Below are 20,425 nucleotides of genomic sequence, written 5' to 3'. Positions count from 1 at the left end.
CAATCCAAACCCTATCTTCTACTAATCAGTGGCTAACGTCTTACCTAAAATTTAGATAAACAATAATGGTATAAATTCTAAACCGAAGTAGATGTTAGCAATTTATTTGGGTGAAATATTCTGCAAATTTTTTGTGTAATTTGAATCACATTTCAACACGACAAAATTCTTTCTTATCCCAATTCTTCTGCAGTATTATGATGGATATATGATGGGGTAAGGGTCTGCGATATTATATCTGGAAGAGTCGAGCATGCTAAGGTTCTTGAACTTTATTTGGTGGAATTATTTAAATTTTTTTTCTTACATACAGTTGATTTCCCAATTAACTTGATATTAGCCAATATTATTTTATAAATAATTGGTGGATGCAGAAAAGAGGTGGAACTATATACACTACAAAAAAATAATATATTTGTAACGGAATTCCGTCCCTAAAGTTCACGTAGTTAACGTAATTCTATTACTAATTCCGTCTCTAATGTTATTAGTAATGGAAAAAGTATATTTAGAGACAAAAAAATTTTGTTACAAAAATGATTTTTTCTTGTAGTGATATGCAAGAGTTTCTTGGTGGAAGCATCACATATATACTTATCACCTCATCTCGAAGATATATCACTAATTTTTCAAGATAAACCTTTGAAAATGTGATGAGTTGTATGTACAATAAATGCCAAAAAATTGAGAGGAATGAGTTGGAATGTCTAACTTTTACGATATCATACATGTTATAAATATATCAATTGTAGTGTCCAATAAAGGCTTGAATCACTTCTTAAGTGCTTGAATAATCTTATCTTTATTGGGTGCATGCTTTTCCTTAACCAAGCATGACTTTATAACTACTTTTATGCTTTTGTTTGCACAAAGACTTTTGGAAACTTAACAAAAAGCTATAACTTACTGCAAGTGTTAAATATATGATGATTTCAATGTTGTTAGATCTCTTGTGTTTGGATTTTAAAAATACTATATTCTTATTCAGGATATGGTCCGTATAACAAATTGATGGATATTTTTTGTTGTAATATGAAATACTGTTTGCTACCATATTCTTGATTTATTTATATGTGTCTGAATAATGTCGTTTACTTTCATATGCCAGTTGCAAGTTTGCAACTCACATGTTTACATAAATTCGTTTAAAATTGTCATTTTTCATAGTAACTACATATTGGATTTGACGGAAGAAATATTTCAATAACCAACAGGGGAATGGACGACTCAATAATTTGTCTTCTCTCTCAAATAACACAGATACACAGAAATTATAAATAGCAGTTACAAAGCAACCAAACAGTCTCTTAACACATAACTCAAACACTGAGAAACTAAACAGACAACACACAATAATTAATACATATTTCAATGACAATCTTTAACTCAAGTTTATATTACCAATACCCCTCCTTAAAATTCAACCTTTGTGACACCCAAGAGTGCTCTTGCCCAATTGAAATCACTGAACTTCAATGGTTTGGTTAAGATGTCAGCTGCTTGATCATGAGTCTTTACATACTTGACTTGGACCTCATTCCTTGCAGCACTTTCTCTTATGAAATGATATCGCAAGTCAATATGCTCATTCCTTTCATAAATAACAGGATTTTTGCTCAAAGATATTGTTGATCGATTGTCAACATGAATGGAAGTAGCTTCATCTTTGGGATAGCCAAGATATTCCAACAATTTTCGCAACCAAATTGCATGACAAACACGGGACACAACAACAACATATTCAGCCTCACAGGTGGAAAGTGCAACAATTTCTTGCTTCTTTGAACTCCAGGTGAATGCAACATTTCCCAAATAAAGAACATAGCCAGAGGTGCTCTTTCGGTCATCGATATTTCCTCCCCAATCACTATTGTTGTATCCAGTTAGTCCAAAATATCCAATAACATAATAAAATAAACCATAATCGATGGTTCCTTTGTTGTATCTCAATATTCACTTAGCTGCTTTCATATGGATTGAACTTGGTGATTCCATAAATCGATTAATGATGCCAACGCTGTACAAGATATCTGGTCTTGTACATGTCAAATATCTCAAACAACCAACCAAGATTCTGAACATTCCACGATCTACCTTTTCAGCTTCATCATATTTTGATAACTTCAGCCCACACTCCATTGGTGTGCTCCCGGGTTTGGAATTCATCATGCCAAAATCCTTCAGCACTTTGCTGCACTCAGCATAAGGCTTTTGGGAGATGAAAATCCCTTCATCACTTTGCTGCACCTCAATTCCAAGATAATATGTGTAATACCCCGTAAAATAACTCGCCGAAAGTTTGCCGGAACTTGTCAGACTTCGACGCCGGAGTCGGAAAATATTATTTTAGGCCTAATTTATTTTGAGCTTTTGGTGTAAGAAATTAAGGAATTGACTGTAAATTAGGAATAAAATTGAGTTTGGGGTAAAATAAATAATAAACTAGATTTAGTTTATCAGTATCTCTTAATTTAGGTATCTTTATCCATAATTTGTTAAGATATATCATATCCAGGTGTAAATTTGATAAGATATAGCGTATCCATAGTTTGTTAAGATATAGCATATCCAGGTGTTAGAGTGCCTATATATATATAGAGGATGAGTCAAGTCTTTTATGTTTAATAAAGTATAAAATAAAATAAAATAAAAAGAAAATAACAGAGGCAGCACAACAGCCAGACAGACGCCGCCAGTCCCCTCCCCTATTCTTCCTTGGAATTCTTCTTTACCAAAACTCTTCCTTTTGGTCTACTTTCTTAAGGTAAATGGGATTAATCTTAGATTGATATGTTCTAATCTCTAGACCCCTTCTATTGATATTTTTCAAAATTATTGTCAAATGGGTTTGCTTTAAAAGTATTAGGTTTTTCCAATTTCTTCTAAAAAGTTGATTATAATGTCATTAAGGCTTATGTGAAGATTATTATTGAATTTTAAATTGAAAATCGTAGAATTTTTGGGATGAGTTTGAAACCTTAGTTTTGCCCTAACCTAGTTATGGTTCTTGGAAAAAGATTTACGATTATATTTAAATATTATGATTTTTGGAATTAGACCATGCCTATTGTGATTGAAATATTTTTCGAATGTTTATTTGGCGAAATAAAGTGAAATCATAACGAACTTGTTGGGTCTAATATCCTACTTTGCATGGTTAAATGTTGACAATTGGAATATTTTGAGTTTAAAACACTCTTTTTGAAATTTTCCTAAGAACATGTTGAGTATTTGGTCAAATTGGTATTGAAACTACCCGTCGAGTCCAATCAACTCGTCGATTGTTTGGATGATAAGGCATAGCCTTCCACCTCTGTGCCTTGCAAACACGTGAGGGTATACCGGTATTTTAGGATAACTAGCTAACCTTGAACTAGATCCCGAATAGGCTAGGTCGAGGGATCGAGATGACGGGTTCCCTTTTTGGGTGATTCCGAGGTGCTCGTCATTCACGATGAAAAGGTCTTTGGACCGTCATCCGTGATGGAGGGTTCGATTGCGTACAATCCCCTCTTGGTATGTTATATTGGAGACTAGAGGGTCGTGGGCCGTATGGCGCCCCTCGCAAACTACTAATAAATTGATTTGCGTCTATTTTGGGTTTCAAACCCTTTTGTACACATTGTGGAGTTTTTCTTGAGGGTTGTGACCCTATGCTTGTTATGTGTAACTATGTGACGTGTCATACGAAGTAATAAGGTTGGAAAACCGGGTCGAGCCGGTCCTGATTAAGGCCTAGTGGAGTTTTCTTCGTGATGTGCTCATCACTATTATTTGAGAATGAAAATGAGATATAAGGGAGGCGCTAAAAGACTCGTGTGTGTGAGTTATCCTTATATGATATGTATCGTCTTATTCAAGCTATCTTCTTCAAATGATTTTGTGGTATTATATCGTATTAATTTATCTTCGATTAATTGCGCTTACTCAACCGTTGTGTTGACCCTCTTCTTACCACCTTTTTGTAGGTGATCATGTTTCTGTTATACCTAAATGATGCATCCACGTCATATGATCCATTGGGGGGAACTATAATTACTTTATCTTCTAAAATATTTTTGAAATCCATTATTAATGTTTAATAACTAATGCCTTTTGAACTATTTCCAACTTATATTTTTTACTCGAACATTATTTATTTAAATGATAAACCGGTGCGCTTTAATTCTAAATCTCTAAATAGTTATTTTGTAATGGTTACTTTAGCCTTAGCGCCACAATGTAGGGCTAGTTGGTTGATGAACGAGCCTTATGGTGTGGCGTGGCGGTGACGCTCCGGTTTGAGCCGGCCGGGGTGTTACAGATGGTATCAGAGCCTAGGTTAAAGGCTCATGCTTCTTGGTTAATAAAACTTGAAGATTTCGGAATTTCTAAAATCAATTAGATCATGGGTTTAGTCGGGTTTGGGTGCATTCATGGCATGCATTGCATTTTATGTTCATTCCATGTGTTTATGTGCATTGGTTATGCTATTTGATTAGTGTTTGTTCCATGTGTTTATGTGCATTAGTTATGCTATTTGATTAGTGTTCGTTCCATGTGTTTATGTGCATTGGTTATGCTATTTGATTAGTGTTCGTTCCATGTGTTTATGTGCATTGGTTATGCTATTTGATTAGTGAGAGCTTATTAGGCCTAGTCATTATTAGGAGATCAATTTCGAGGACGAAATGCCCTAAGGGAGGGAGGATGTAATACCCCGTAAAAATATTCGCCGGAAGTTTGCTGGAACTTGCCAGACTTCGACGCCGGAGTCGGAAAATATTATTTTAGGCCTAATTTATTTTGAGCTTTTGGTGTAAGAAATTAAGGAATTGACTGTAAATTAGGAATAAAATTGATTTTGGGGTAAAATAAATAATAAACTAGATTTAGTTTATCAGTATCTCTTAATTTAGGTATCTTTATCCATAATTTGTTAAGATATATCATATCCAGGTGTAGATGTGATAAGATATAGCGTATCCATAGTTTGTTAAGATATAGCATATCCAGGTGTTAGAGTGCCTATATATATATATATATATAGAGGATGAGTCAAAGTCTTTTATGTTTAATAAAGTATAAAATAAAATAAAATAAAAAGAAAATAACAGAGGCAGCACAGCAGCCAGACAGACGCTGCCAGTCCCCTCCCCTCTTCTTCCTTGGAATTCTTCTTCACCAAAACTCTTCCTTTTGGTCTATTTTCTTAAGGTAAGTGGGATTAATCTTAGATAGATTGATATGTTTTAATCCCTAGACCCTTTCTATTGATATTTTTCAAAATTATTGTCAAATGTGTTTGCCCTAAAAGTATTAGGTTTTGCCAATTTCTTCTAAGAAGTTGATTATAATGTCATTAAGGCTTATGTGAAGATTATTATTGAATTTTAAATTGAAAATCGTAGAATTTTTGGGATGAGTTTGAAACCCTAGTTTTGCCTTAACCTAGTTATGGTTTTTGGAAAAAGATTTACGATTATATTTAAATATTATGATTTTTGGAATTAGACCATGCCTATTGTGATTGAAATTTTTGTCGAATGTTTATTTGGCGAAATAAAGTGAAATCATAACAAACTTGTTGGATCTAATATCCTACTTTGCATGGTTAAATGTTGACAATTAGAATATTTTGAGTTTAAAACACTATTTTTGAAATTTGCCGAAGAGCATGTTGAGTATTTGGTCAAATTGATAATTGAAACTACTCGTCGAGTCCGATCAACTCGTCGATTGTTTGGATGATAAGGCATAGCCTTCCACCTCTGTACCTTGCAAACACGTGAGGGCATACCGATATTTTAGGATAACTAGCTAACCTTGAACTAGATCACGAATGGGCTAGGTCGAGGGATCGAGATGACGGGTTCCCTTTTTGGGTGATTCCGAGGTGCTCATCATTCACGATGAAAAGGTCTTTGGACCGTCATCCGTGATGGAGGGTTCGATTGCATACAATCCCCTCTTGGTATGTTATATTGGAGACTAGAGGGTTGTGGGCCGTATGGCGCCCCTCGCAACCTAATAATAAATTGATTTACGTGTATTTTGGGTTTCAAACCCTTATGTACACATTGTGGAGTTTTCCTTGAGGGTTGTGACCCTATGCTTGTTATGTGTAACTATGTGACGTGTCATACAAAGTAATAAGGTTGGAAAACCGGGTCGAGCCGGCCCTGATTAAGGCCTAGTGGAGTTTTATTCGTGATGTGCTCATCACTATTATTTGAGAATGAAAAGGAGATATAAGGGAGGCGCTAAAAGACTCGTGTGTGTGAGTCATCCTTATGTGATATGTGTCGTCTTATTCAAGCTATCTTCTTCAAATGATTTTGTGGTATTATATCGTATTAATTTATCTTCGATTAATTGCGCTTACTCAACCGTTGTGTTGTCCCTCTTCTTACAACCTTTTTGTAGGTGATCATGTTTCTGTTATACCTAAATAATGCATCCACGTCATATGATCCATCGGGGGGAACTATAACTACTTTATCTTCTAAAATATTTTTGAAATCCATTATTAATGTTTAATAACTAATGCCTTTTGAACTATTTCCATCTTATGTTTTTGAATCGAATATTATTTATTTAAATGATAAACCGGTGCGCTTTAATTATAAATCTCTAAATAGTTATTTTGTAATGGTTATTTTAGCCTTAGCACCACAACGTAGGGCTAGTTGGTTGATGAACGAGCCTTATAGTGTGGCGTGGCGGTGACGCTCCGGTTTGAGCCGGCCGGGGTGTTACAATATGACATAGGGCCTAATTCCGTCATATCAAATTCTTCAGTCATCCTCCTTTTAAAATCATCGAACATGCTTGGATCATTTCCTGTAAAAATCAAGTCATCCACATATAGACATACAAGTAAAACACCACCATTTTTGTTTCTCATTAGATACACAACATGCTCATGTGGGCATTTTTCAAATCTACATTTCAGAAAATATGCATCAATCCGATTATACCAAACTTCTTGGTGCTTGCTTGAGTCCATACAACGCCCTTTTCAATCGCAACACCTTATCCTCCTTCCCTTCAACAATGTAACCTGGTGGCTGCTCTACATATAGTTCTTCTTCTTCTAAGTATCCATTCAAGAAAGCCGATTTCACATCTATTTGGAAGATTTTCCAATTGTGTTGGGCTGCTAAAGATATGACCAGTCAAATGGTTTCCAATTGAGCGATTGGAGCGAATACTTCCTCATAATCAATTCCAGCTTTTTGCGTAAAGCCACGAGCAACAAGTCTAGCTTTGTATTCTCGACCTCTCATTTGGCATTTTTCTTTATCTTGAATAACCATTTTATTCCCACTTTTTTTTTTCCTACTGGAAGTGTCGCCATTTCCCAAGTATCATTTTTCAAGATCGCCTTTATTTCATCATCCATCGTCTGCTTCCATTTTTCATCCTGGGCAGCTTCATCAAATGTAATTGTTTCAGCATCGGTATATAAGCATAAATGAGTTTGTACCTCATCAATTTCCTCATAAAGATCTGATAATTGTCTAGCACGACGAGGGCGACTAGACGAACTTGGTGAAGGAATTGAATTTGGATGAGAACCTTGGGATGGAGAGAGGTGTGAAGGTGTTTCTAGAGTCACAACTTCAGGAGCAATTTCATCATCAACTGGTAGTGGAAGAAAGTTATAATTTTCTTCTTGCATACTCCAATTCCATGGGCTTGATTCGTCGAACTGAACATCCCGACTGACAATCAATTTCTTCTTCTCTGGATCATACAAGTTGTATCCTTTTGATTTTTGGTCATACCCAATGAATACCAGCTTTCTGCTCTTGTCATCCAATTTCTTTCTCAATTCATCTGGAACATGTGTGTTTGTTTGGGGGATTGGATTTCCAATCCAACTATTTATCCCATTTTCCCCCCAAAAATATCAAATCAAACACCTATTTTTCAATTTTTATATTATACTAAAAATTAATTTTACATTCAAAACATCACATCAACACCTATTTATATCACATCATACAACTATTCAAATTCAAACTTTTTACTATTTAAATCTCATCTCAAAATCCAAACCCCCAAACAAACACACCTGATGATGTGACACATTTGGTTTCTTTCCACTCCATGCCTCTTGTGGTGTAACTTTGTGCAAGCTCTTCGTCAGACTCCTGTTGCATAAATAAACTGCACAAGCCACGACTTTTGCCACTTTAGCATTTGCTTTGATTTCAACATACTTTGGATCATGATCAAGATTGTCCTATTCTTCCTCTCCATAACCCCATTTTGTTGAGGAGAATATGGAGTTGTCAACCTTCGATCAATCCCATGCTCCTCGCAAAATTTATTGAAGGCATTTGAAGTGAATTCTCCTCCTCGATCCGTTCTCATTGCTTTGATTTTTAGACCTGCGCTGTTCTCAACCAAAACCTTGAACCTTTTGAATGCATCGAATGCTTTGGATTTTTCCTTCAAGAAATAAACCTATGTCTTGCGACTATAATCATCAATAAACAGCAGAAAAAATTTCTTGTTACCGAATGATGCTGGAGTGATAGGACCACAAATGTCTGCGTACACCAATTACAAAGGCTTCGTGGCACGACTTCCAGATTCCTTTGGGAAACAATTTCGAAATTGTTTTCCCAAAATACAGCCTTCACACAATTGATTTGGATGATTTATCGAAGGTAAACCTTGTGCCATTTTCTCCATTGTCATTATCTTCAGCCCGTCAAAATTCAAGTGGCCAAATCGTTGATGCCAAAGCCACGACGGATCTTCAATAGACATGTTCAAGCACTTAACATGATCTGGATAAATGCTAAGTTTGAACATTCTGTTGTTTGTCATCGGAACCTTTGCAACTAGCTTTCCATTTCCATTTCTCATTACCATCCTATTTCCTTGCATATGAAACTCATATCCCTTTTCCAATAATTGACCCATGCTTAAAATGTTGGACTTCAAGTCTGGTACATAATAGACGTGAGAAATAAACTCATGTTCTTGATTCTTCAATTTGATTAGAATATCACCTTTCCCCATAATTGGCACCTTTGAACTATCTCCAAAAGAAATATTTCCTTTCACAAATTCATCAAGATTGGAGAACAAGAATTTGTTTCCAGTCATGTGATTGTTAGCACCGGAGTCAAGAAGCCAAGTCTCTTGAGTTTTTTCTGATTCACCTTTGCAAGACAATAGCAATGTAGATTCCTCTTCTTCTTCAGTAGCCTTCATTTGGTTCGCCTTTTCAACTCTATTGGAGTTAAATTTGCAATCTGCTGCAAAGTGTCCAAATTTTTGGCAATTGTAGCATTGTACATTATTTTTCCATCCGCGACCTCCATGAAAATGACCCCGTCTTCCTCGTCCTCGAATTCTTTGTTCATATGAGTCTGTTTCAGCTCTACCACCATAGTTTGCCTGCATTCTTCCTCGTTCAAAACCGCGGCCACGACCATGACTTCGTCCTCGTCCTCTACCTCTACCTCTGTTATTTCTGAATTGCTCATTCTCATGTTGTACTGATAATTTCGATTGCAGCACCTGGACAAGCGGCTCTTCTCGTCGTTTGATTCTTTCTTCATAGGCTTTAATGACCCCAAAAGATGATCAATAGACAAGTCTTCCAAATTCTTTGATTATTCAATTGCAGTAATGACATAATCAAACTTTGGATCCAATGATCTGAGAATTTTCTCATTCACCCAAACATCATCGATGGTTTCACCATATCTCTTCAATTGATTGACGATGGCAAGGACTCAGTTCACATAGTCTCCAATACTTTCAAAATCCTTCATTTTCAATGATTTGAATTCTCCCATCAATGTTTGTAATCGAAATTTGATTACCTTATCTTTTCCTTGACAAGAATTTTGAAGAATCTCCTAGGCTTCCTTCGCTGTGCTTGCCGATGAAACCTTTTTGAATACGTTGTCCTCCACACACATGTGAATGATGGATAGAGCCATCTAGTCCCTTTTCTTTAATCTGTTGTGTGCATCTCTTTGTGCTGCGGTCATCCCTTCTGTAGTTGCAGATGAATCATATCCTCTATCAACAATATCCCACACTTCCTGCGATCAAAGTATGGCTTTCATCCTGATGGACCAATTGCCATTCTTGAGTTAGTTTTGGGTATTGAAATGGTACAGTGCTATTCATTTTGATGCTTTTGTGGCGGTGGTGGTGGTGGTTCTGATACCACTTTGTTGGATTTGACAGAAGAAATATTTCAATAACCGAGAGGGGAATGGACGACTCAATAATTTGTCTTCTCTCTCAAATAACAAAGATATACAGAAATTATAAATAGCAGTTACAAAGCAACCAAACAGTCTCTTAATACATAACTCAAACACTGAGAAACTAAACGGACAACACACAATAATTAATACATAATTTAATGACAATCTTTAACTCAAGTTTATATTACCAACACTACATAGGTACTAAATGAATTTTGGCATTGTTGTTCCTTAATTATTGGTTGAAATATTCATATTGCTTGGCATGAAATTTGACATTTAGAAATTAATTATACATGGATGTAGGTAACAGTTCAAATAAAGTCTGAATGAAAAATTGATAAAACTTTGGCGTAAGGAAGAAAAAAAAAGAACGTGAAGTAGATTATGGAGTTGAAAATGCATTGTTATTTTTGTCTTTAAGTGCCTTACTTCAAGAAAGTGATAGTATTCGATGGATTTTTGGCTCATGGAGATGGTACTCAATTTGGTGCCACAACCCTTCCACAAGGAACTATGGAATTATAAGGGATATGAAAAAGTCAATATTCTTTATGTGCCAACTGCACCAATGAAAGTTGGGGAGAAGCTAGTAATATAGTAATTTCTATAGAAGGATTACACCCTTATAAGTTTTAGTCATGAAATATACATTATTATTCGTGATAACGATTTTTTTTCAATTGTTGTATATAGGTGATATGCTAACAATGGATAAGATCTTTATCAAGGTTGCCATAGTTCTGGAGATTGCAATTATTCTGCCAACAATTGCTGGAGCACGTACTCTTGGGAGGTAGTCCATGTCAATCCCATCGAGTGGACGTACAAAGATACATGTAATTTATCCTTGAATGTTTATTTTTGTTAGTAATTTATTCATTTCGTAATTAAATACTTATACAGCTTACTTATTCATTGCAGCTGGTTCTCCACACCTGAGTTCCTCCGTTTTTTGTCGCTGCATGAGCATCAGACCATATGCATATGTTTTAACTTGGACTGATGTCTTAGATGTTTTCTATATTGGATTGAGCATTTTACGTAAACTTATGACGTCTTTTAGGCTTACTAGATGATCATTTTGCTCATAAGTATATAATTTTGATTTGTTTGCTCTTTATGTAGTCCTTTCGTGCGTAGTTGGTACGATTATTAGTGTAACTAATTATGGCATCTCTTAGACAGTCGTTGGATCATTTTTTTTATATAGATTTTATGATGGATTTTGTAGAAATGTGGAAAGAAAGATTGTATGAGAATTTTCACAGAATAGATATTATTACAGAAATCGTTACAATTGTATATTTAAGTCGTAACAAAAAGTTATTTTAACGGATAAATAGTTTATTTTTTGTCACAAAAAGATGTTACGAAAACCATTACAAAAAGATAATATGGATATCAGAAAACATCTACAATGCATTATTTGTTACGACTATGCTTCGTTACAAACAAACTTTTATTTTTCGTCACGAACAAGAAACTGTAACAAAAATTGATAAGAAAAGATATTGTAATTGTCAGAAAACTTTGACACCGCATCATTTGTTATGGCAATGATTCGTTACAAAAAGAATTCTAATTTTTGTCGCGTACAAAAAATCGTAACAAAATGTCCTCCCACAAGCGTTGACCACTACCTTTTTGTTACGACATTTGTGGCTATACAGACTTTTTGTTACTCAAGTAAATGTACCGACCAAAACTCACAACAAAAATATCACAAATAGCTTTGTGCCACGAAAAATGAAAATTTGTAGCAGATTTCATTCCGGTAGAAATAGACAATTTCTTGGTAGTGGACTTGGGAAGACATTCACATATCACAACAATGTGTGAAGTGCATGCATTATATTTTACTTTATTTTTTTAGAATATTTATGCCACTTTTTTGGGTAAAAAATAATAAAATAATAAAATTTTAATAAAGTAAAATTAAAAAATGAGTATTTTATAATAATATTATTGGTTGGAATATAAAATTAAAATTATCTATATTAATTATAAAAAATCATATTTATTTATAATGACCTACAAATGATCTAAATAAGTCAAAATAAATGACCTACAAATGATCTAAATAAGTCACGAATTATATAAATATCTTGAATAAAATAGATACCATAAATAATATATATGCATATTTTTCAAATATTTTTTAACATCCCTCCTTAAATTCAAAATATAACCGAAAAGACTTGAGTTTGTTCATTAAGACCGGAAGTGGTGTATTATCATTTACTGAGTTAGATAGAGTCAAAAGAAACTCTCTCAAGTGAAGTAGATACTGCTGGATATATATAAAATTATCTCGGAATATTTATAAATATGAGAAAATTAATTGAAATCTTCGGCAATTGTCTCGAAACCTTACAGATTTTTTCGAAAATACTCGCAAATATTGTTGAGACTATATTATTTCTCAAACAATCGTAATAATTTCCAAAACTATATTTTGTCTCGAACATTTGTGATAATTTTCGAGACTATCTTTTTTCTCGAACGACTATGATAATTTTTGAGACTATATTTTATTTCAAGCGGCCGTGATAATTTTCAAGATTATACTTTGTCTTAAAAAACAATGACAATATCCGAGACTGTACTATCTCTCCTAAAGTCATGGCAATATCCGAGAATATATGTTGTCTTGAGCAACCGTGATAATACCTGAGACAATATTTTTTCTCGAACAAGCATGACAATAATCAAGACCGTATACTATATACTATGTCAAAATAATTGTAGCAATATCCGATGTTATAATTTGTATTGAACAATTATGACAATATTTTTGAAACTGGTATCTTAAAATAATTAAAGCAATATCCGATACTAAATTTTGTACAATCTAATGCCGTAATAAATTAATTCTTTTGCCTAGTTCAAGTCTTATGAAATTTCTACAAAAATGAGAGCATGTCAATATCATAAATCATTGTCTTAAATTATCATACCACATACCATGATCAAACCACAATGTGTATGGCAATAAATAGAAAAAGTAATACAATTCAAATATATTTAATTAATAATTATTGGAATTAAAAATCAATACTCCTTGTTCGAGTTAGAGTCATTTGTTGTTTCATCATCATCATCCTCTTCAATATTACCCTTTTTATAGGTTGGAATAAATACGATAAGATCATTCTCATCTAAAAGTGGTCAATCTTCGAAATGGCTCGGGGGATATATCGATTGTTGAGAAGAAACAACGTCTTCACTATATTTGACATGAAGATTATGAATATGCATAACCTATCGATATAGAGTATTAACTTGTTTAGCTATTTGTATTAATTATGCAAGCTTCACTAAAAATATTATAAAAATAAAATACAAATCTATCAAATGATTTATTTGATATGAAATTAACCTCTGAAAGTGCCTTTTTTTGTCTCAACCAATTCATATTGTCTCGATCGAATGGTCCATAGAATGGGTTAATTGATAATTTGATGCACCTAGATAGTAAGAATAATTAATTTATTAATAATTAAAAAGTTATATAATTAATCTATATGAGCAACATCCCATCCCTTAGTAAGACTACATAATCAATATATAGGTAATGAACCAAAAGAAGATAAATGAGTAAAATGCATGTATAATTCAAATAAATCATGGATGTGAACAACAAAATTTTTGACTAATTATTTAAATGTATTATAATAATTAATTATTAATATAGTCTTAACTTTAAACCTAATTATTAGCATTGACTTCTCACTTCGAGAACAAGAACCACAAAGAACAACTTGAGCCGTCTGTTTAGAGGATCCTAGCCTTGGCATTCAACTTTTATGGTTAAATCCTCATATGCATCAACAAGACTGTTTAGAAGATGCTTGAATTGAGCTACTTTGTGTATTTTGAGGGGACTTAATAAGAGTTTTCTATATATAAAAAATAAAATTATAATTTTTTTTTAAAAGATGCAAAATAATAGAATTATAAAGTGAATAAGTTACCTCAAACTGAGCCGTTGATTTGGATGCATACATGCCATCTGGCTTGTGTCAGTATGTTCAGTGCATTTCAAGCTCTGAGAGTATTAGACCTAAATCCAATTCATGTTCGCAATTAAAATCAGCAAGATTCTCATAATAGTGTGCTCAAATAAGAACAATATTTTACAGAATTGTTATATAAATATAATCAATATATACAAAAGAATATGACATCAATATTTGAATTGTAAGACCATTTTTTCCTAACAAGATTAGTCAACAAGCATCCACCGTGTACTGATTTAATCTTACATTTGGATTCTTATTACAGTTATCAATATTTCTATTTTTGAGTTTACGATAGTTATTTGATTCTCATTGTTTTATCATGTCACAAAAGTAAACAAGATTCAACTATCGTTGAATCTTCTTCTGTGACTTGGTCTCTTTAACGCACTTCGTAGTACGCCTAAACACTTATAGTCGAATAGCTCACGCATAGTATTCTCATGAGCAATTTTCCAACAATAGAAATGCTAAAAAAATTATAAATAAAAAATGGAAAATATGTAAAAAAAAAATAAGAACAATATTACCTTAAATATTTAGAACTATTTATCTCTATCCAATTTGGGATGTCTATATAAAAGATCTATGACCCATTGTAATTTAAAGTCATAAATCATAATGATTCGTATTCACCAACCAAATCATGGACGAAACTACTATATTAAAATGTAGTATGTTATTAGTAGATGAGAAATGAAATGCATAATGATAAAACATATTGACATAGCAAATATTTTATTAGTTATATTTGTCTTTTAAAAAAATTACTCTATGGATTAAAACAGTCCCCTAGGCACTGGAATATAAAATTTGATGAATGTATAAATCATTGGAATTCATTAGAAGTAAATTTGACCATTGTCTGTATTTGAAAATAGCATGTAAACATCTCATATTCTTGCTGTTATATGTTGATGATATATTGTTAATGAATTCTAGTTTGGAAATAAAAATCATGTGAAAAATTGTTTAAGGAAAAAAATTGTTATGAAATATTTATGGGATGCAAAAATAATTCTTGACATGAATATAGCGAGGGATAGGAAAGATAATGTGCTGTTTTTAAATTAGTTCTCATATATTAAGAAAATTTAGAAGAAATTTTCTATGTGTGATGCAAAATTTCATTAGTGTCTCTTGCATCTAATTTCATTTTGTCATAAGAACAATGTCCAAAATATGAAAATGATGTGAAATACATAAAGAATGTTTCACACACTAATGCGATAGATTCTATTATGTATTTGATGGTGTACACTAAACCTGATTTAGCTTATGTTATCAGTTGATTGAGTCGTTATATGGATAATCCTGGTATGGAACATTGGAATGCATTGAAATGTGTGTTTAGGTATTTGGTTAGTACTGTTAATGTTGGTTTAGTCTTTGGTAAACACATTAGTGAGATTAAACTAAATGAGTATGTGGATTCCAATTATGAAAATAATAGAGATTCTAGAAAGTCAACTACATCTTATGTCTTTACCTTATATGGATCATGTATTAGTTAGGAGTAATTAAAAACTCCAACATATAGTTGTTTTTTCTAGTACTGAATTTGAATATGTGGCTATAACAGAAGCTTTGTGGTTAAAGGGCCTGTTAAATGATATTGGTTATTTGCATAAAGATTTTATTGTTTTTTCGGATAGCTAATATGGTATCCAACTGTGTAAAATCCAGTTTTTCTTGATCATACTAAACATATAGACGCTATGTTACATTTTATTCGTGATGACGTGTCTAAAGGTTTTTCAAAACTTGAAACAATTCCTACTGAATTCAACCATGTGGACATAGGAACAAAAGGTTTGTCGATTATGAAATTCAACTTGTGTAAGAAAATAGTGTATATTGATTCTTTTGATTAAAAATATTTTCGAAATTGTAAAAACTGTAATTTAATTATTGTTTAAATTGCACGGTTTTCTCCATTGTTTTTCTTTAATACTTTAAAAGTTGTTGTTTTCGTATGATGGTTAGAATTTGGGAATACTAACTGTGTTAATAAGTCCGTAAGTTAAAAGACTGAAAGCATTGATTGCTCGGACAGTGATGATACCCGTTAAAAGCACGTTTTTCATGCCCTAAAAGGTGGAGATTTGTGATGTTTTGGACTAATGATTTGGAGGCCCAACAGCTACACATAACAAGACCCGCCCATATTGCAGCCGGATCCAGTGACCTGCCGTTTGAACTTGTTCAAATGCGAGACTTGATTTCAGCCGTTGGATTGAGGGTTTCTCTCTGAACTATTGGATCTGCTTACCTGGTCTCTTATCTGTTATACCCGTCTTAGACTATCATAGTCACTCTCTCGTTCACACATTGCGATATTTCTTCTCAAACCTACTCCGCCCGTCGTTGCTCCGATTGGGTTTTCTGGTGTTCCTGTCCAGCAAAACTAACGAATCAACCTTCCCCTTCGATGTCCATCTAGATCCGTGATTGTTCATCTGTTTGGTTTCACGATCCTTTGCCTATTTTTATTGCTCTGTCCATTGACTAATATTTTTAATATTAGTTCATTTAAATATTATTTAAATTTTGTACAATTGGTATAAGTAATACTCCATCCGTCTCAGAAGAATAGTCGTATTAGGGTTCGACATAAGATTTAAGGAATATCGATATTATATTAGTAGTTGGTAAAAAGTACGAGTAAAAAATATTTTTGCCATTGTGAGTGTAGTTGTGTAAAAGGTGGCAGAATTTGTGTAATAATAATGAGAGATAATAAAATTTTTATTGTAGTATGTTTATTTATGAAAATGAGACTATTTTTTTAAACATACAAAAATAAAAAAATAGGACCATTGTTTTAAAACGGAGTGAGTAAAGCTTAGATGCTTTAAATATAGATCAAATGCATCACTCGATTAAAATAAGAACTGGCTGCGCGTAAAATATTATAATAGAAACAAAAATATTGACTTGAGAAGTATTATTGATAATATATTTAAAAATGAATACCCCGGATTTTGTGAATTTTTCAATACAATTAAACTCAATTTTCAATTATATATTTTTTTAATGTATTAATTTATTTAGACTATTTTATGTTTAAATTTTATATATTCATTATTTTAAATAACAATAGTTATTTTATATAATTTAATAATTGTATAAAGACATTTTAAATATATTTTTAATGTGATATTTTGTGAAAAAAATAAAAGAACAATAGTTAATATATTGTTTAGGCCTTGCATAGCCCCACTAGTTATTTAGATAAAGGAGATCTATGTGTCCGATCAAAAAACAAAAAAAAAAAAATGTAGATCTATAGCGTGTGTTTGATTGGACATTTTAACTATTTATTATTTTTTTATTAAAATTATGAAAACTAAATTTGTATGTTTATTTTTTATATTATATAAAAAAATAAATTTATATTTAAAATATTATATAAATATTTATTTATATTATATCAAATAATTATTAAAAAATTATATTTAAAATTTTTTAAAATCCAAACTCCAAACAAATATATTTGATGTATTTTCTTTTAAGTTTTTGTTAATTTTTTAAGTTAGTTGTTGATTGTAATATTTTGTATCAACATACATATACATTTTTATAATAGCCATAAGATTGCATAATAGAACAGAGAGAAGAAAATATTTTCTTTTCGATTTTATTGTAATACCCCAATTTTGAAGTGTATAAAATAATATTATTATAGCAAATAAATATTTTTATAATATTTTGGAATCAAGAAATTAATACTTTGGAATAAATTTTATTCTTATTTTATATATTGATTATGATTGAAAAAACTGTTAAACGGATAAATATCGATAAAAATAAATATAAAATATAATATATATAATAATATAATAATAATAATAATAAAGATGGATGATGACGAAGATATAATAATAGTAATAATAATAATATAATATAATATAATATAATATATATAATAATAATATAATTATATATATATAACAAACCTTACCTGAGAAGCGAAGGAAGCGAAACGCGAAGGAGAAGAAGAAAGGAGAAGAAAAGAAGGAAGAAAAAGATTTAGCTGGTTGATTTTGATTCCGACTTCGGTATTATATTCCTTGTTATACGTAGAATTTAATTATGGATTTTAATATGAATTTCGATATTGGGAATATTAAATTAGAAATTCTTCAAAAATTCATAACCGGCTATTTGGCTATTTAATCGACGAATTTCTTTAGCTAATAGTCTATTCGTAGTCCTAGTATTATATTCTTAGAATTTCGTATTGATCCGAGCCGAATTGAAAACGGCAGTGTATTGCACCTGCCTGTTTATTCATATCTTTAAGTATTTTTATTTAATAATCGGGCGATATAAATAGTAGGAGGTATAAGAGTTTTATAGCTATAATATCGTATTCTACTAAATATAAAAGTTTGAAACCCAACGAGTTAATTATAGAAATTAGCTTTTGAATAAGCAGGTAGCTTCTATGAATAAGCATATAGCTCAGCTGAATTGAGTAAATAATGGAACAGGTGTACGTTGGAAGAGATTTAGGTGAAATTGCGAAAGCCAGGGAGTGTCGACAAGAGGTAAGCAGTAGGGAATTAAATCTAATTTTAAGAAATTAGATATGCATGTTGCATGCGGTTTTGATTAATATGTTAATGTGATATATGTGAATCATTTTGTTGCATGTATATATTTATATATATGTGTGCGTATGCATGTGGGAGACTTCACGGTTTATGATATTTGATATGCGTATTTGATCGCATTGGTGAATTTATGAAAAGGAGGATAGGTGAGCTGTCTCTCCTGCCCTTTTCGGTAAATTCACTTATTTGGCATGTTGCACACATATTGCACGGTTTATCGGATATGATTTATGGATCTATCGTCTAGTCGCCGTGTGCGGTAGTGCTAGGCGAGGGCATCATCTGGGGTTAGGATATTCGACCCCGATGTACCGTAACACTTTGGCGATAGTGGACGATAGTAGTCGGACAACTGGATGACTTAGTCGCACGGTCATTCATGGATTAGACCCATGGTAGTTGAGATGTATTTTGGTCTAATCATTCGTGTTCGGTGTTGTTCCACTCATTGGAGTAGCTACTAGTGATGTCTACCGGTAGTTTTGGATCATATGCCAAACTCCAAACGTGATCTCGTTAGGGCACGCAAGGAGGAGTAGAGTTTCCGGGTTTCCCTTGGGTGATTCCAGGTTGCACGGATTCTACTACATTACACGGGATAGGGCTCGTCAGCTGGGGTCCTATCTTCGCTATCACAGACTATGGGGCGTCTTATGGTTAATGGCGACAACGTTCGGCTATCCATGTATTGATTGTGGGAGTCGTATGGTGGGTATATGGAAGTGACCGGATGACCGTTATATTATTATGGGTTTATCATGTCCTTCCTTGAGCCGAGGATTTTCCGGCTATTTATTGATGATGGTCTAGTGAGCTTGTTATTACGGGGCCGAGGGTATTCCGGCTGCTCACTTAGACAGATGTAGTGAGCCTATGATTATGGAGCCGAGGTTATTCCGGCTGCTCACTTTGGCGGATATATATATATGTGAGTGTGCATTGCTGTCGAGTTTGATATCTGTATTGCATCATTTCACTATTGGCATGACATGACACGTATTTTATGATTAACAGGAATTAGACTTTATTTTAAAAATGTGTGAAATGACATATTTCACGTTAGTTCTTAAAATGGATTTAATTCTGGACTGCTTCTAAGAAAATATTTGTTTCAGGTATGCATGGCACATCTGAGACAGGGGACGTCTCGAGATATAGAAAAATGGGTTTAGTGAGTGAACTTACGTCTATTGTATTATATATAAATTTTTAACCGGAAAAACCTCTTGTTATGGGGTGTGTTTTGTAAATATTTATAAATCAGATTCTGTTATATAATAATGCGCTTTTATGGTAATTTTAGCCTTAACACTGTATTGTGGGGCCCGAAGTAGGAGGTGACGACCTCATGATGCAGTGTGGCAGTAGCATTTCCAGTATGAGCCAACTGGGGGTGTTACATTTATACTATTCAATTAATTTGTTTTTTTTTTACATCAATTTTTACTATATTGTTAAAATAATTTTTGGAAGGAAAATAATCGATCACATTAATAATAAAATTAAAACCTATTTATAAGCATAGTCAAAACGGATAAAGTAAACAAACAAATAAATA

General features: G+C 32.7%; 1 long non-coding RNA gene across 1 annotated transcript; it reads left to right on the top strand.

Annotated features, from left to right (window-relative positions):
* Positions 1-18,235: 18,235 nt before the first annotated feature.
* On the top strand, positions 18,236-20,115 carry LOC127261911 (uncharacterized). The gene is made up of 3 exons (XR_007841015.1): positions 18,236-18,309; positions 18,745-18,801; positions 19,983-20,115. It is a non-coding gene; the product is annotated as an uncharacterized LOC127261911 (long non-coding RNA).
* The last annotated feature ends 310 nt before the right edge of the window (positions 20,116-20,425 follow it).

The sequence above is a fragment of the Andrographis paniculata genome, unplaced genomic scaffold (genome assembly GCF_009805555.1).
Source record: "Andrographis paniculata isolate CXL003 unplaced genomic scaffold, ASM980555v1 Contig64END, whole genome shotgun sequence".
NCBI classification, from domain to species: domain Eukaryota; kingdom Viridiplantae; phylum Streptophyta; class Magnoliopsida; order Lamiales; family Acanthaceae; genus Andrographis; species Andrographis paniculata.
Note: the sequence above shows the minus strand (reverse complement) of the source record. Positions and strands in the feature narration are given on the sequence as shown.